Source organism: Eptatretus burgeri, chromosome 15 (assembly GCF_056783735.1).
Source record: "Eptatretus burgeri isolate ZD-2024b chromosome 15, Ebu_testis_v1, whole genome shotgun sequence".
Lineage (NCBI taxonomy): Eukaryota > Metazoa > Chordata > Myxini > Myxiniformes > Myxinidae > Eptatretus > Eptatretus burgeri.
The window spans coordinates 32,269,301-32,285,488 of NC_140975.1; the positions used below are offsets into that span (position 1 = coordinate 32,269,301).

The 16,188-nt window shown below is 40.5% G+C and overlaps 1 long non-coding RNA gene across 1 annotated transcript; it reads right to left on the reverse strand.

Moving 5' to 3' along the window:
* Positions 1-832: 832 nt before the first annotated feature.
* LOC147011858 (uncharacterized) lies at positions 833-14,935 on the reverse strand. Its single transcript, XR_015051738.1, has 3 exons — positions 14,140-14,935; positions 13,070-13,244; positions 833-3,086 (listed from the first exon to the last, which is right to left on the reverse strand). It is a non-coding gene; the product is annotated as an uncharacterized LOC147011858 (long non-coding RNA).
* Positions 14,936-16,188: the final 1,253 nt, after the last annotated feature.

Below are 16,188 nucleotides of genomic sequence, written 5' to 3' on the forward strand. Positions count from 1 at the left end.
TATATATATGTATGTATATATATATATATATATATATATGTATGTATATATATATATATATATATATATGTATGTATATATATATATATATATATATATATGTATGTATATATATATATATATATATATATATATATATATATATATATATATATATATATATATATATATATATGAAGCAGACGACATTGTCAAGAAGTCTGTGGTTGAATGTTCCACCACCAACTTATTTGTCATTCAGCTATTCCATGAGCCTCAACCTCTGATGAAAAACAACCCCAAATTATGAATACATGTCCAAGTATTGGCCAACTTTAGTTCCTCATTGGCTCTGATAAATGCCCAACCAGCCTTTACTTAAGTTTATAGAGGAGCTTGTCCTTACATTATGATGTCATCCTAAATCGTCCGTACATTATGATGTCATTGCATGACGTTGCGAAGTGGAACTTTTTTATAATTTATCTTCAATTAAACTTCACTAATTGCTTAGCAAGTGCAAAGCGGACAGCTCAGAGGTGGCACATTAGTCTTTGTCTTTAAGCTGTCTCGTCTGGATTTGATTCCCGAAGCAACTATAAACTGGCAAAATGCTGCCTTGTAAGCAGGTGGGAGCTACATCAACGAATGTGCCGACCCTTTGACATTAAGCCGGCTATCTCGTCTGATAGCATTCACTTCTGGACATGAACAAGATCCCACAGTACCTTTCTGAGACACATCCCTTGTTTTTTAACAGCGACCTTCGGCCCACCGAGGATTCATGATATATCACAAGCAGGAGAAAGACATCAGTAGACGTCAGTGTACTTTTACATGAGTTACACGGGCATTAGTAGATGATGGGAAAACACATATGGTAAAGGAGTTTTGAGCCTGGGTTCCTTGTACTCAGATAGGACCAAAATACAGGTCAACCCATTGGAATTTGGGCAGACTACCAGCAGCACAGTGTTCTACCTTCTGGGTAGAGTTGGCGACCGTGTACTGCATTGGTTTCCTGGTCAAACGCTAACATGCAGGGGGGCACTGCATCAGCAGCACAGTAATGCATTGAGGAAATGGTGCAATTAGCAGGGAGGAGCTGTCTACGAATGAATGGATTACATTGCAAATTTCATTTACCCAGCTTGTTAACACCCCCACCCCCGTGTCCTCCTCTTCCCCTCTCCCCCTCACCCATTCTTCTTCTCAGTGTTCCTCCACGTTGCTATTGGTGCGTTCTCCCATTTCCAGTCTCCTTTTTGTCCTGTTATGTTCTGATGCATTCTACATTCTAGTTCTTCCACGAGCCTCGACTTCATGTGCACAAAAAACATAATTATCCACTTCCCCTCCCCTCCAACAAACCAACACACATACACACACACACACCTTTGTTAAAAATGCAAATCAGCTTTCGTTAAACACCTTGTTCCCCTCCTGGATGGGAGCCCTCTCCGTTGAAAACCATTGTGTTACACAGCACAGGTGTACCCTTTGATGCGGTGCATTCCGCAGGAAGAAACGGGTTTGGTCAAACGCACAGTCACCAAACCCAAGCCATAGAAAGCATTTTGTGGGGCAAGAGAAAACCGGCTGGGACAGGCATGTACTGTGAAGTTGGTACACAAAGCACACAAACCGTTGCGGTTTGGGAGGAACTTTTTGAAGTGGAGGAGTAAGCAGGTAACCATTAATATCACACATCAGTTCATTTACATCATGGGATGAGATTACCACCAACACCTTAATGCCAAGAAAAAGGGGTCTGACATGTGGCCAAGTTCGCTCGGTACCGTGGTACATTGTCTTCGTCTGGGATTGTGCATGCACCGTGTGCCGGGTGTTAGGTGTCCTCCCAAGGACGGGGTGGGTTATAATATGGTTGGACCGATATAACACCCCCTGGCAATGGCTACAAATGGTGAGCAATACACATATGGTGAGACCTCAAACGCCCCCTCTTCCCTTTGGATTTGGAAGGATATCTAACACCTGGCATGGGGGGGGGGGGGAGATGGTGAGAGCTGACGTCCTTTTAATCATTCCTGGCCATACGATACCTACACAGTCCTGAATGAAGACCGCTCGGTGGTCTAAACGCCCGACTTGAGCCTCATCTGCTGGGCAGATGTACGAGTTAGTGGTGCTGCTCAACATCGCTGCTCTCTTTGCTGTTTCATTAACTTTTTCTGAAATACTTAAGTCTATCCCTGGTGTTGGCTTAATGGTTAGGGTGGTGGGCTTGGGATCTAAGTTTTGATCCTGAGATCAAATCCCCCTTGGCTGTTGAATTAAGACCAGGTGGGGTTGACTCTGCCTGTCAACCTTCCGAGGTCGGCAAAATGAGTGCCAGCTTGCTGGTATACTGTATCGGAGTGGCGACCCATCCAGGATTGTGTCCAATAGCCAAGGAGACTGCTTAAGCAGCACCAATGCTCTGCATAGAGTCTGGTCCCAATGGATGGATTTAAGTCTGTATATATTTTATTGAGACACCCTGTGTTGGTTGTGAAGCTTTAATATCCACGGTCATTCAAAATCATTGGCTTTCCTGGATAAGTATATTAGTTCGTGGATGTTAAAGATCCCACAGTGTACTCCGTGTAAAGAAGGTGAGCTATCGCTGGCACCCTGAACAAATTACAAATTCCTGCCCAAACATTAGTGGAATGTTAGACCTGGCCAGTGGGTTCGTGAAAAACTTGAGCCAATCTTCCCCTGACCAACCCCATAAGAATGTGAGAATAATATGGGACTTTTGAAATGAAGAAATCTGTCCAAACATGCTCTGTGTGTATGTGCAGCAACCCCAGAAAACGGCCTTGTTCAGGGCAACATAAAGTATACCGTATGTGAGAGATAAAGATTGTTTCCTAAAATGGCTCAAAAAGTTTCTAAAAGAAGCTAAAAATACTTGGAACCGTACCTGTGAGAAAAGGATGTGCCTCTGCACAAGGAAAGAGTTGGAGAATTTCTGTACTCACTCAAAAAGCTGATAGCTTGCAGCTCCCATACTGCAAATTCCTGTGGACACGTGGATCGGAGCAAGGCCCGTGGATGGGATGTGGATGGCGCGTTCTACCCAACCTCCCCAGTCATCCCTGTCGGTGAGGCAAGGTCATATCTGGGTCTTGTCAATACACTGGGTAAGTATAAAATGATGATGTGTACTATTAATCATGTTTGGGAGGAGAAAAGGGGGGGGGGGTTGGAATGGAAGTTGTATGGGCTGAGGGCTGTTCTAAATATATATCCTTTGATTGGTTCCAGGGCCACAAGAGAAATTATACCAGATTTTTGCATCTACTAGTGCTTGCCTGTAGGTGCGTGGCTGTACGTGCAAAAAAAAAAAAAATAACTTCCAAACTGCAAGCCACAAACAACCACACAGGCTGTTCCTTCGCTCTCGTAAACGACGACTGGATTGGGGCGTTGTGTTTATCTATAAATGCGCATAAGAAATTGTGTGTGCCCGTACGGAATGTTCACATGCATTCCACGAATTATCGCTTGCATTGAAGTAACAACTGTTGTGATACTTACACACACAGAGTTGATTAAAATTAAAATCAAGTTTACCTCCCTGTCTTTTCTTGCCATGACATTTGCTGCCATTGACCATTGCCACTCCTACGCCATGGTAACTAAGGCACCGATCGATCCCCACCGTAACCGGCACGGCATGTGACGTCATCGTCGGCCAGCCGCGCACCGGCCTACGCAAAGTTAAGTCCTCACTGTCCGGAAGTTCGCATATCGCAGTTACGATTATTCGCAATTTAGTTTTAATGGCCAATTATTCAATTAGCGCCAACGTATTTTGCCTTTTCGCAATGTCATCACAAGGAAAAACACAAAGAGAAGAGAAGAGAAGAGAAAAAAAAACAAACAAAAAAACATACGTACAAATCCCCCCCCCCCAAAAAAAAAACTTTCAAACACCCACACAGGCCGTTCCTTCGCTTTAATCGAGAAATTATTAGAATACACTAAGACTAAGTCATCACAATCCAGAAGTCCGTACGTTGTAACCCGTCATGAGGAACGCGGCTGAGGTTCTCTTCCCCATCGGCCACGCCCACACAGCAACGTGTCCTGTCATTGGTTGGTAAATAAATGGCCATGACTTGGGAAGCACTTGTCCGATTAATATCAAACCTTGAAAAGGCACATCCACAGGGCCCCAGCAATATACCTCGCAAGTTTCAATGAGATCGGACCAGTGGTTGTCGAGAAACAGCGGTCTCACACACACACACACACACACACACACACACACACACACACACACACACACACACACACACACACACACACACACACACACACACACACACACACACACACACACACATTGCTGGAATTATAGAAAGATATTGGTAAAAGTCGAGCGTGTGTGTGTGTGTGTGTGTGTGTGTGTGTGTGTGTGTGTGTGTGTGTGTGTGTGTGTGTGTGTGTGTGTGTGTGTGTGTGTGTGATATCGATTGCCGTTAACAGGAAATTACAGGAACTCGTCATCTCTCATCCATAGATATTTCTCATCTTCCTTTAGTTCCGTGAGTCCGATTTCTATGATGGTGGTTAACAATTTTGAAATTGCCACTCTTTTATCCAAATGCTGAAAGTTATGTTCCAAAGACGATTTGAATACCAGATTTCACGCTAAGCAGGTTAAAAGTGCCCGGCGAGCTGAATCAGTCTTTGTAAACACACAGCACATGTGCGAAAGGCCTCGTTTAGCATTCATACGTCATTTCAAAAGTCCCACATTGTGGTTGTTACAGAAGAGAAGTCTAATAATAAGCAGATTATTGACGTAGGGGAGAACAATTATTTTGACCTCCACAGGGCTTTTCTAATACCATCCTGCCCTGAAGTCGATAGATCACACCAGTCAATACATCTACACGGTCATACCCATGATTCACTAGACCCCTAATATGGAATACAGTGCTAAAGTGCCAAAAGATGTACCATAAAGGCATTTACACAAGTACTTGTATTTTTTTCCTTTCTCCACCGATGAATCCCTTATGGTCCATACTAGTGAAGGGTTCACATCTGTCCACCATCCACCGTGTTCAAAGGGATGGCCATTTTATCATTATTTTTATTTGAAGTATGACAATATATATATATATATATAGATATATATATATATATATATATATATATATATATATATATATATATATATATATATATATATATATATATATATATATATATATATATATATATATATATTTAAATAATAAATCAATTTTCCTCTTTTTCCTGCCTTTGGAATCAAATTCTATTCTATTCAATCCTATTCTTCCCTCTAGGTTTTCAAGACAGTTGTTCACCACCATCTCAGATCCCAAACCATGATTTGTTCTACCCCAATAATCGCTCCCCAAGCTCTTCTCTTTCCAAATTTGCCAGTTTTCCCTTCCTGAGAATTTCCTTCTCCATGTATCTTGTACACCCCCGCCCCTCCACCCCCTCCCCCACGGTCCTCCCCTTCCCCTTATTCTTCTCCAAATCTATTTTGTCCCTCATCCCTGTTGTTGGTGTGTTTCCCCCTCTTCTACTTACTGTTCCTTTAATTCCGTAACCTAATCTTCCCTTCTATGTTCTAGCTCCTCCATGAGCCTCGACTTTGTATACAAACCCTTTTTTATTACATATAAATACAAGATCGTACACCAGGTTTGACGTTGTCTGAACGCTCTCACGAAAACGTCAATCAGACACGTGTTCTGCAAACTGCAACAGACGTTCCCTTGGAGATTGAGCATGGTCATGTGATTTGCAATCGCACACTAATGGACCTCGGATGACGTTTGTAATGATCAAGATGGGCCCCGAATGTCATCGTGAACGGTGAAGCTGGGGGATTGAATAGGGATGTGTTTGTTGGGAGAAGAGGAACCCAAGTGAAAACTTAGCACAGGGTGGAATCCTAGTAAGACCAAAAATGGTAACAACGAAAACATACCGTCTCCTTCGTTGCACCTGTACCATCTTCCACTCCATTTTGAATGTTTGTTTCTGACCGTAAAGCCAATTCTGTTTGAGTTTTAGCACATGTCGGAGAGCCTGGCCTTTTTGCAAGGCTGTGTACACATGACGTTCAACACATGGGCATTTCCTCTGTGCAACCCAAGTGGAACCCACAACTGGCTCTCTCTCTATAAGGTGCGGATCATATAACAATAAACTTCTGCCTCTTATACAAATGATCACAAAATCTCTATTTAAAAACCCTAAAAGGCTAAGCTTGCAAGTTTGAGATCACATTGTTAATGTTCAGCTATCTCATGTCGAACAGTACGGTATAGTGGGGAGCAGGAAAGTTTGGATTGTTGGAATGGCATTGTCCGTATCGAGCTCTGAAGTCTCGGAGGTACCGGAGCACCACGGCTTTGGAAAAAACGAAAGGTATAAGGTCTGGTGGGGGGGGGGGGCAATAAAATATAAATTGCATTGAAAACTATAATTTTTCTGGACAGAGCGAGGTTAGTTAATTTTTTATAATTCCAGAATCTTTACGATGCATATACAGATTTTGATTGGTTTTGATTATAAATAAATAATTAAACGTTCATAGGATGAGATAAGTACTAAGCTTGTCGTACTAAGCTTGTCGTACTAAGCTTGTAGTACTAAGCTTGTCGTACTAAGCTTGTCGTACTAAGCTTGTCGTACTAAGCTTGTCGTACTAAGCTTGTCGTACTTAGCTTGTCGTACTAAGCTTATCGTACTAAGCGTGTCGTACTAAACTTGTAGTACTAAGCTTGTCGTACTAAACTTGTTGTACTAAGCTTGTCATACTAAGCTTGTCGTACTAAACTTGTAGTACTAAGCTTGTCGTACTAAACTTGTAGTACTAAGCTTGTCGTACTAAGCTTGTCGTACTAAGCTTGTCATACTAAGCTTGTCGTACTAAACTTGTAGTACTAAGCTTGTAGTACTAAGCTTGTCGTACTAAGCTTGTCGTACTAAGCTTATCGTACTAAGCGTGTCGTACTAAACTTGTAGTACTAAGCTTGTCGTACTAAACTTGTCGTACTAAGCTTGTCATACTAAGCTTGTCGTACTAAACTTGTAGTACTAAGCTTGTCGTACTAAACTTGTAGTACTAAGCTTGTCGTACTAAGCTTGTAGTACTAAGCTTGTCGTACTAAGCTTGTAGTACTAAGCTTGTCGTACTAAGCTTGTCGTACTAAGCTTGTCGTACTAAGCTTGTCGTACTAAGCTTGTCGTACTAAGCTTGTAGTACTAAGCTTGTCGTACTAAGCTTGTCGTACTAAGCTTGTCGTACTAAGCTTGTATACCAAGTTGTAGTACTAAGCAATGGTTCAATTACATTACAACACACAGGGTGCTCTCTTTCTTCGATGGATAGTTCACAATCACAATGCATAAAATGACCAAACAAACAAAAGATAATATTACCAACATCATGACTTCACTCATAATCATCATTACTAAATCCCAACATCTTGGTCCTTTAATGCTGTCTTTTTTTGGAAAAAAAAAAAAACAAACAAACTGTGAATACTGCTTTGAATTTTCAAACTTTTTGAAGAACTACATCGCTCCACTTCAGTTGTTGTTGTTGTTGTTGTTGTTGTTGTTGTTGTTATTGTTGTACTCTCTGGAAATTAAAATGACAATAAGAGAAACTCTCCTGAAAATACCTAATTGATATCTATCTTTTTCAACAATGTTTCGCAATTAAGAGATCCTTCATTCGTATAATGTATTAGTAAACTTCAAAAAGGTAAACATAATTAACCACTGAAAACATTTCCTGAAATGTAATCTTTGCACATTTTACATTTATAATTTTTGAAATGCTATGCAATGTTAGGTAGGCTTACCTTACCACCTTATTATATATTTAGTCTTTGCAGTGGAAATTGTTTGAAAAATTCACTGCACAAGAGTTTTCTTTCCCACATTCTGAGACCGCATCTTCGGATATATACATCTCATTACATGTGAAACTGGAAGGGCACTCTTCGACATCGCCAGATATGCCTCCACCCACATTATTTCATCACTATAATGTTCCAAATTTGATTTAAATCCCTGAACCCAGATTCAAAATATTAAATCATTCTGGCTGCCAGACCATGGGTCCGATTGGGATGTTATTTGAAACATATATTCACTATGACGACTAGATCATAATTGTGACGTTCATGAGAAATAGGTTTTTTTTTAAGATTTTCATTCAATCCAATATAGCTGCCAGACGATGTAACCTATCACTTATTCATGAACACCCTGATATCCCCAAAGCGTGGGGAACATGTGGGTGAAGTTTCCCCAAAATCTGTCAAGCCATTCTGGAGAAGGTGATTTTTAAAGGTTTATTCTTCAAAAAAAATCTGCCAAACAATGTGACCTATGACGTCATTGCTGGATAACCTTTTGCTACCTTCACCACCGAAGGTGGATGGAGGTTATGTTTTCACTTCTATCTGCTTGTTTTTACAGCGCGTGCGCTGTATACAATTGCACCGAGTTTGAAATGTCCCCGGTGTCCCCCCCCCCCTCCCCTACGTGCATCAAGTGAGCCAATGATAGCCATCCAGTAGATGGCAGTGCGGAAATGGCGACAATTGACGGAAATACCCGAGTATTTCAATGGAAATTTGTGAAACTAATGTGTTATATATGTGAAAACCATTGAATTTATTGCTTGACGGAAAAAAACCAAGAAACGCGCCCCTCTCATGTACGAACGAACGAAAGACGTCATTTCCGCCCACCATGGCATTTCGCGCCAAACGCTAAGTTCTTCTTATGCCATCATTCTCTTTAATATTAGCCATAAATAAGTGTTTCATCATGCATTAGTAGTTGAAATTTACTTACAATTATGGCAGATATTGGTGGCAAAGTGATAAGTGGTTCTTTCAATAACATTAGTGTACTCATTTGCTTCACCACATGCGCTGTATTTAAGGATTTCACTTGTTGAACAGGATATTTCAAAAAGTTGTGGATGTATTCGGACGAAATTTGGTGGAGAGCTTGGATATGTGAAAAGGAAGAAGTGATTCGATTTGGGTGAAGATCAAAATCTGGATCTGAGAATTTTTAAGTGATTCTTCACCATTGAGGGATAGGGCTAAAACAATATACTGTATAGTATGATATGTCAAAAAATTGATGGATTCGGACGAAACTTGGTGGATGAGTTGGTTAGGTGACAAGAACAAGCCAATTAAATTTTATTTCAGGTCCGGATCCATATCCGGAGTATCAGTGGGATACAAAACGTAAACTAATCAGCCTGGCGGAGGTATGTGCTCGACTGAGTGCCCTTTCAGTTCCTCATGGATAGGCGATCATACATGTAAAGTTTTGCCACGATATATTCAGCCATTTTGGAGAAGAAGATTTTTGAAGGTTATGTTAAAAACAATATGACTGCCGAACCACATGAGCGATGAAGTTATTAAGTTTTCCCCCCCATACAATTTAGCCTGAGATGACCCTCAAAATTTTTCATACTGATTGGATAAAGCATTCAATGTACACAATTATGACATAACAAAGCCCACCTATGACATCATTAAAAAAACACTTATTTCCCATGGGGAGTACCTCACATGTGCCATGTTTCAATTTTTTTTCCATGGAGTGGTTTTGGAGAAACAGAGGTCCAATGTTTTTCCTTTTTCCAAGATGGCTGCCCCACCACATAACCGATGACATCATAATATAATGGGCATAAGCCTGGAACTTCTAACATACTTTTCTCCAAACATATTCTGTTCATACTTCCAAAATCTACACATTATGTGTTCCATGTATTTACGCAGGTGATAGAGGATTCAAAAAAATCGAATATAGAGAGAATTTTCAATGAGGGAATCAATGACGTCACAATCAGCGGCGTTCGGCCGGGTCCCAGATGATGTGCTTTACTTACCTAAGTCCATGAGTTCAGAACGTTTGTTAAACTCAGCATTTACGACTTTTATCCTGCCATATTGTTAATCTGTTGATGGAGGTAATATAGAAACGATGAATATGTCAAATCGTTCTTGTTGCTCATCCGGCACTGTGTCAAGGCCAACAATCGAAAGCGACTGGTCTCAAACGCTACCATGGGAACCCAGACACACCACCAATATGAACTGAGCTGTTGAATGCGGCGCAAAACATCCAAAGAAACTACCGTAACCGAGTATTGTGATCCATCCTGTCCCCCATACCCGTCGTAAACGGGTATCTGCTCGTAATTATCATGAAAGCATTCTGCATGAAAATTCTGCTAGTAATTATCGTTAAAGCATTCTGCATGAAAGCATGTGAAAATTTTGTGTCGATCCGATAAGCGGTTGCAGAGAAAACAGAGAAAATTAGCACAGATGGACGTACATACAACCCGAAAACATAATGTCTCCAGCGACTTTGTCCATGGAGGCATAAAAATCGGATTGAGCATCCTGAAGCTCACTTGCATCAGGAGCAACAGTCACTCAAACCCCCTGCAAATGCCCTTAGACCCTGATTGTTTTTCTTTTATGCCGTGAACAAACTTTAGTACATCACGGGTGATGAAAGTTGTAGTTTTCATTGAAATTGTGTATGGAGTTTCGGAAAGGAGAGAAAATACCTATTTGGAGGGGGGGGCTCAAACCCCCTGCAGGCACCCTTAATGAGTGCAGATTTTGATGCGGTCAATATACCTTCATTAGGCATCAGATACGAAGCTTGTGGCGAAGTTTCATCAAAATCATGTGTTTGGTTCAAGCGATAATGACTGAAGTGTTTATGGACTGACTGACTCACTCGCTCATACAAGGGTTAAACAATCTGTGACCATGTGACGAATCAGCTCGTTCTGATATTACCATCGTCGAGGCTGACATGGATGAGAGGTGTCAAGTTAATCTTTTCAGAACGCATTAAATGTGTGCCAATCGTGCTATTCATCTATTAAAAGTGTTTTAAATGCACATTTACCAATCAGCCCATTATCAGATTTTGTCCATAGTGGTTGTGACCACAGTGCGATCATTCTTGTTTTACTCTGTCTGCATGTCTGGCCGTTAAACAAAATTGAGAATCATTCCAAACAGGAAACATACAGTTTTTAAGGACATCATAAAGGACACAAATAGTAGGCACGAATAACTAATGCAACATAATAGATATGGTAGTGTAATAGACACTGCGTCAACGGTGGAAAAAACGGCAATAAATTCTGGATTTAATTAATTTATGCGACTTTTACAAAATATTTATTTTATTTAAATTGAATTATATACTTGAACGCTGTAGAACACAAATCGCCTTTTTGGTACTTTCAAAACCCGTCCTTTTAGCAGTACCTTGAATATGTTAAATAAGGTGTATAAAGCTGGTGTATAAGACTGCTTCAATTGCTCTAAACCTCAGGATTTTTTTTTTACTGTCTTTTAAATCATTCTTGTATTTAAGTTGAAGTATATACTGAAACACTGCATGGGGTAACATGTTCTATTACCTCTCTAGTTCTCCATTTCACTGAAGTGGTGATATATAGGTTGTTTGAGTGTGACCAAAGCCAATAACAAGCTGCTTGAGTTCGAGGCATTTCTTGTCGTGAAGGGAAATTTTATGGTGAAGTTCATCAAAAAGAATATCACTGATGTGGAAAAGAAACCTGGACACTGTGTGTCAACGGTGGTAAAACGGCAATAAATTCTGGAATTATTTAATTTATACGACTTTTACAATATTTCTTTTATTTAAATTGAATTATATACTTAAACACTGTTTAATACAAATCACCTTCTTTGCACTTCCACAAATTTCCAGTTTAGCAGTACTTGGACACGTTAAATAGGTTTAGTGTACAAGGGTGGTTTATAAGACTGCTTCAATAGCGATAAACTTCAGGAATTTTTGTTTTTTTTAACGATCTTTCAAATAATTATTTTATTTTAATTGAAGCACTGTATATACTCGAACACTGCGTGGGATATCGTGTTTATATGGACTTCGTTCATTCAGTGATGTGCTTAGGTTTGTCAAATGAGGTGAAAATGTGTTCATTTTGAAGATTATTCACATTACGACAGATTTATACGTATAATGGAGGAAAAGTATGTTGTACAGTATGTTTCATCTACTCCTCTGAGACCGAGGAAGCTGACACTTTCAAGGATTAATGAAGGTACCCTGAGGTCATGGCTGTGCAAGTTTTGTTTGATTCCATCAAGTTTTGAAAATAAGAATTCAACCATCTTGGAATTTTCATCTTTGAGGGTGGGGTTGAAATTGGAATTATCTGAGCTGCACATGCACATAAGCAGTATACATGTTTTTACTTCATATAGGTAACCCAGGTTATTCATATTTTCAGGAGTGATTGAGGTTGCGGGCTGTTGCCTATACACCGCCCAAATAAAGGGAAGCATCAGAACAACGTGTTACATGCTTGGAACAAGATCGCCTGTGGCGTGGGTACTCTGCTATGGCATTAATAATCATAAAGATAATAACATGACCCCCCTGGCTGCTCCCTTACGGAGTGGGTGCTTATGCTTGGAACTAAGACAGGAAAGATATGAAACAAGGCATTTCCCTGAGGCAAGACAGCTATGATAGACCAGGTGGTGTCCCCACGCCTCCCACCACCTCGCCACATAAAGGGACAACGGTGCGACATGACCTCTGCAGCTTGCGGTGCGTGTGATCGTCTTGCCAACCCCGTCTCCTGCGCTTCGTGGATCTGAACTAAGCCCTGGATGAGACTGGTGGAGAGCAATTAGTGGGCAGTCCATGCAGAGCGTGGGAAATTTACTCCCTCACCACATGGTCATTTCCTACACCTCCACCACTCCCACTCCGTGACTCACCTGGAACGGGATTTATATTCAACTAATCTGGAGGCCTTACGATACGTTTCACGATCCTCACGCCATAATAGAAAGTTGATCCAGATTATTTGTTCACACACACACTACCATTTATTCCGTCAAGGATTCAAATTACACCAGAAATAACAACATAAATGTATATATCATGATAAGAAGAAGATCCTTTCATCAGATGCACCTCTTTTACACTATTGTTTTCCACCAACCTGCGTTTGCATAATCACGTGCGATGAAGAACAATAGATTCAATGAGGCAGTCCGAGGATGGAAGGGGTTACGATCTTGACTTCCAACTCGTCTCTTTATCGTTACATTTTGTCCTCAACTACATTGCTTCAACTGCAATTGAGTTGAGTAAAAGTCGAACACCTGAAAACAATTCTGGAGGTCGGGGAAGGGTCAGGGAGAAGAAAAGTAAACCGCAGGTAAATCAATTTAAACACCGTTATAATACAACGATTTAAATTCATTTAATTTAACTTGAAACGTTCCTGTAACACGATGATCTGTTAATTTATTTTCAAACTTTATCCCTTAACATCCCAGCAATCCTCTCTCTCTTTCAGCCTCAATTATTCCCAGCTTCTTGTGGGGTCGGCCAGAAAACAAGTCTTATCCGTGAAAGAAGGTGACTTTGGAAAGAAGGTGCCTGATTTTCAACAGAAGGTGACTTCAGAAGGAATTTGTAATTTGTTCATGGTGCTGGAGATACCTCACTTACTCTTTGCAAAGGACACTATGGGATCTTTAACATCCACCAACTAATGCTAACGTAAGAAACAACCAGTTTAATTAGCTAATCAACAACAGAAATGACCAGTGTTAATCAACAACAACAATAACCAATTTAACGTCCATCCAAAGTATCACCTTTGGATGGATGTTAAACTGCCTGTGAAACATCAGGATTAGAGTTTATAGCTGGGTCGGGATTCAAATCCAGACTAGAAAGTTCAGAGGCGAGTGCATGTTTCTCTCATATATTGTACCAGCCCATTGACTTTCTCTGGAACTATTATTGTAGAACTGAACTTTAAAAACCGGAGACAACCTATTATTCTCTTGATATTTTTGCATAACTAATGCTGAAAAGAAAGCACACAATTTGTATTTTGTTACAGTTGAAAATCCCACATGTAATTATACATGTTGAAAAAGAAAAAGAAAACAAAGGAAATAGTTGTGCAGGATAAAGGTAAAGGCATGCTTAATTAGAGGCACAACCCGCGCTGGGGTAAATCCCCCTTTTTTGTGAAACCATTTGTTTGAGAATTACCGAAGGCTTGGGGGTAGGAGGGCATCGCGGCAAGCCTTGCAGCATTAAAGGTCCACATTGGATAAGCCTAAAGGTGAGGGTCACAAAAAAGGTCATTGGAAATGCCTTTAAATGTACTGTTCTGGAGGTGCAAACGAAGGTGTAAAAATAAACGAAAAGTGCAGCAAAAACACCTGGAGTTTCTCGCACAGTATGTGCTGATATCGAACCCACCCCCACCCCTCCCCCAACCCCTCCACCCACCACCCCCACCCACAGATCCTTTGGTTGCTTTTTGACCGACGTGCCAAATACCTCCATACGTGAATTGAAGGCTCGTTTCGAAAGATGGCAAGGGTTGGGGGTGCTGGGGGGGGGGGAGGAGTGGTGATGGGATGGACGGTCAGATTGGCAGCCAGCCGCCTGCACAGTGTTGCTTCAGGCCTGCGGGCCCAAAAGGTCACCGCGATCGGGCGAGGAGATGTGCAGGTCTGGAAAACATTACGTCAGGAGAGTAAACCAAGCTCCAAAGGGCCGCGAGTCATCATTTGCAGCCCTGAGCCTCTCTGAAGTCACAACATATGGGAAACTTTGAAAAACGCACAACGGACCATAATGGCTGAGTTTGTCAGCTTGGGGTTTTTTTTTTTCTTTAACTTTGAGGTCGGAATTCCCGAACCTACAGAGAACTGTATTTTGTTGTTATTAGAAAGTCGTCCATCGCTTTGAAGATTGGAGCAGTCTCCTTATAATGCACTTCTAAAGCAGGCTTTGGAGGCCCTTTAAGGTGGACCCTGATTCCACTTGAAGGTTTCTCTCCTCTAATGATGATTGTTGGAAGCAGGGACAAAGAGCTTGGTATTTTCTAACCTTATAAACGCACCTGCACAACGGAAGTCTGCACTTCTCTGTTGCAATAAAGGGGCTTTCAAGTTACATTGATTGAATAATAGATGTATGTACTTAAGAAAATGTTTACATATCACAAGTTATTTACAGCAGCGTTCATGTTACAGAATAAAGCAAAAGGCAAGGCTGTTTTAATTTTTAAAATAATAACCAACCATCAAAAAAATATATAGTGCATGACATCGAACTCTGTACATTTTCTTACATTTCATATGAATACACACACACACAGATGCACACACAGACGCACACACACACATACACACACACACACACACACACACACACACACACACACACACACACACACACACACACACACACACACACACACTTTTTGGGGAAAAATAAAACTTCACAGCATGGTCCATATATCGTGATCCATTACCAAAACGGAGGTGTATACTTCGAGTCCTGGGAGTAGTCCGTTCCACCTCCTGAAACCCGCATATGGAGATAACAACCAACAACACAGACACACCAACCATAAACTCATGTTTGTCAGGTGCTAACATTGTTGTCACTTTGCTGTAATTAACGATAAAATGAATTTAAAAATTCTCTCCAGGTGGACAATAAAATATTCACCACTTCAACCACTTTATGACAATGACAAGGGATGCTTGTATGGACAAGTAAGTTTGCACAAAGTGATTGCAAGTTGTCCTTCTTCTATCAGAGTTTGAGTGAAACTTGAGGGGAAGAGAGTGAAGGGGCCAGGTTACACCATTTTTATCAACTAGGTAAACTACCGGTATTTAACTCAAACATTTTAAATTATACCATATTTTATCAACGAGGTAAACTACCGGTACTTCACATGTTTTATATTATATCATATTTTATCAACTTGGTAAAATACTGGGACTTAACTCACACATTTTCTATAATACCATATTTTATCAACGAGGTAAACTACTGGTACTTCACTCACACGTTTTATATTATATCATATTTTATCAACTTGGTAAAATACTGGTACTTAACTCACACATTTTATACTCCGTATTTTATCAACGAGGTAAACTACTGATAATTAACTCAGATGTTTTATATTATACCATATTTTATCAAACAGGTAACCTACCAGTACTTAACTCACAAGTTTTATATTATATCATATTTTATCAATGAGGTAAACTACCAGTACTTAATTCACAC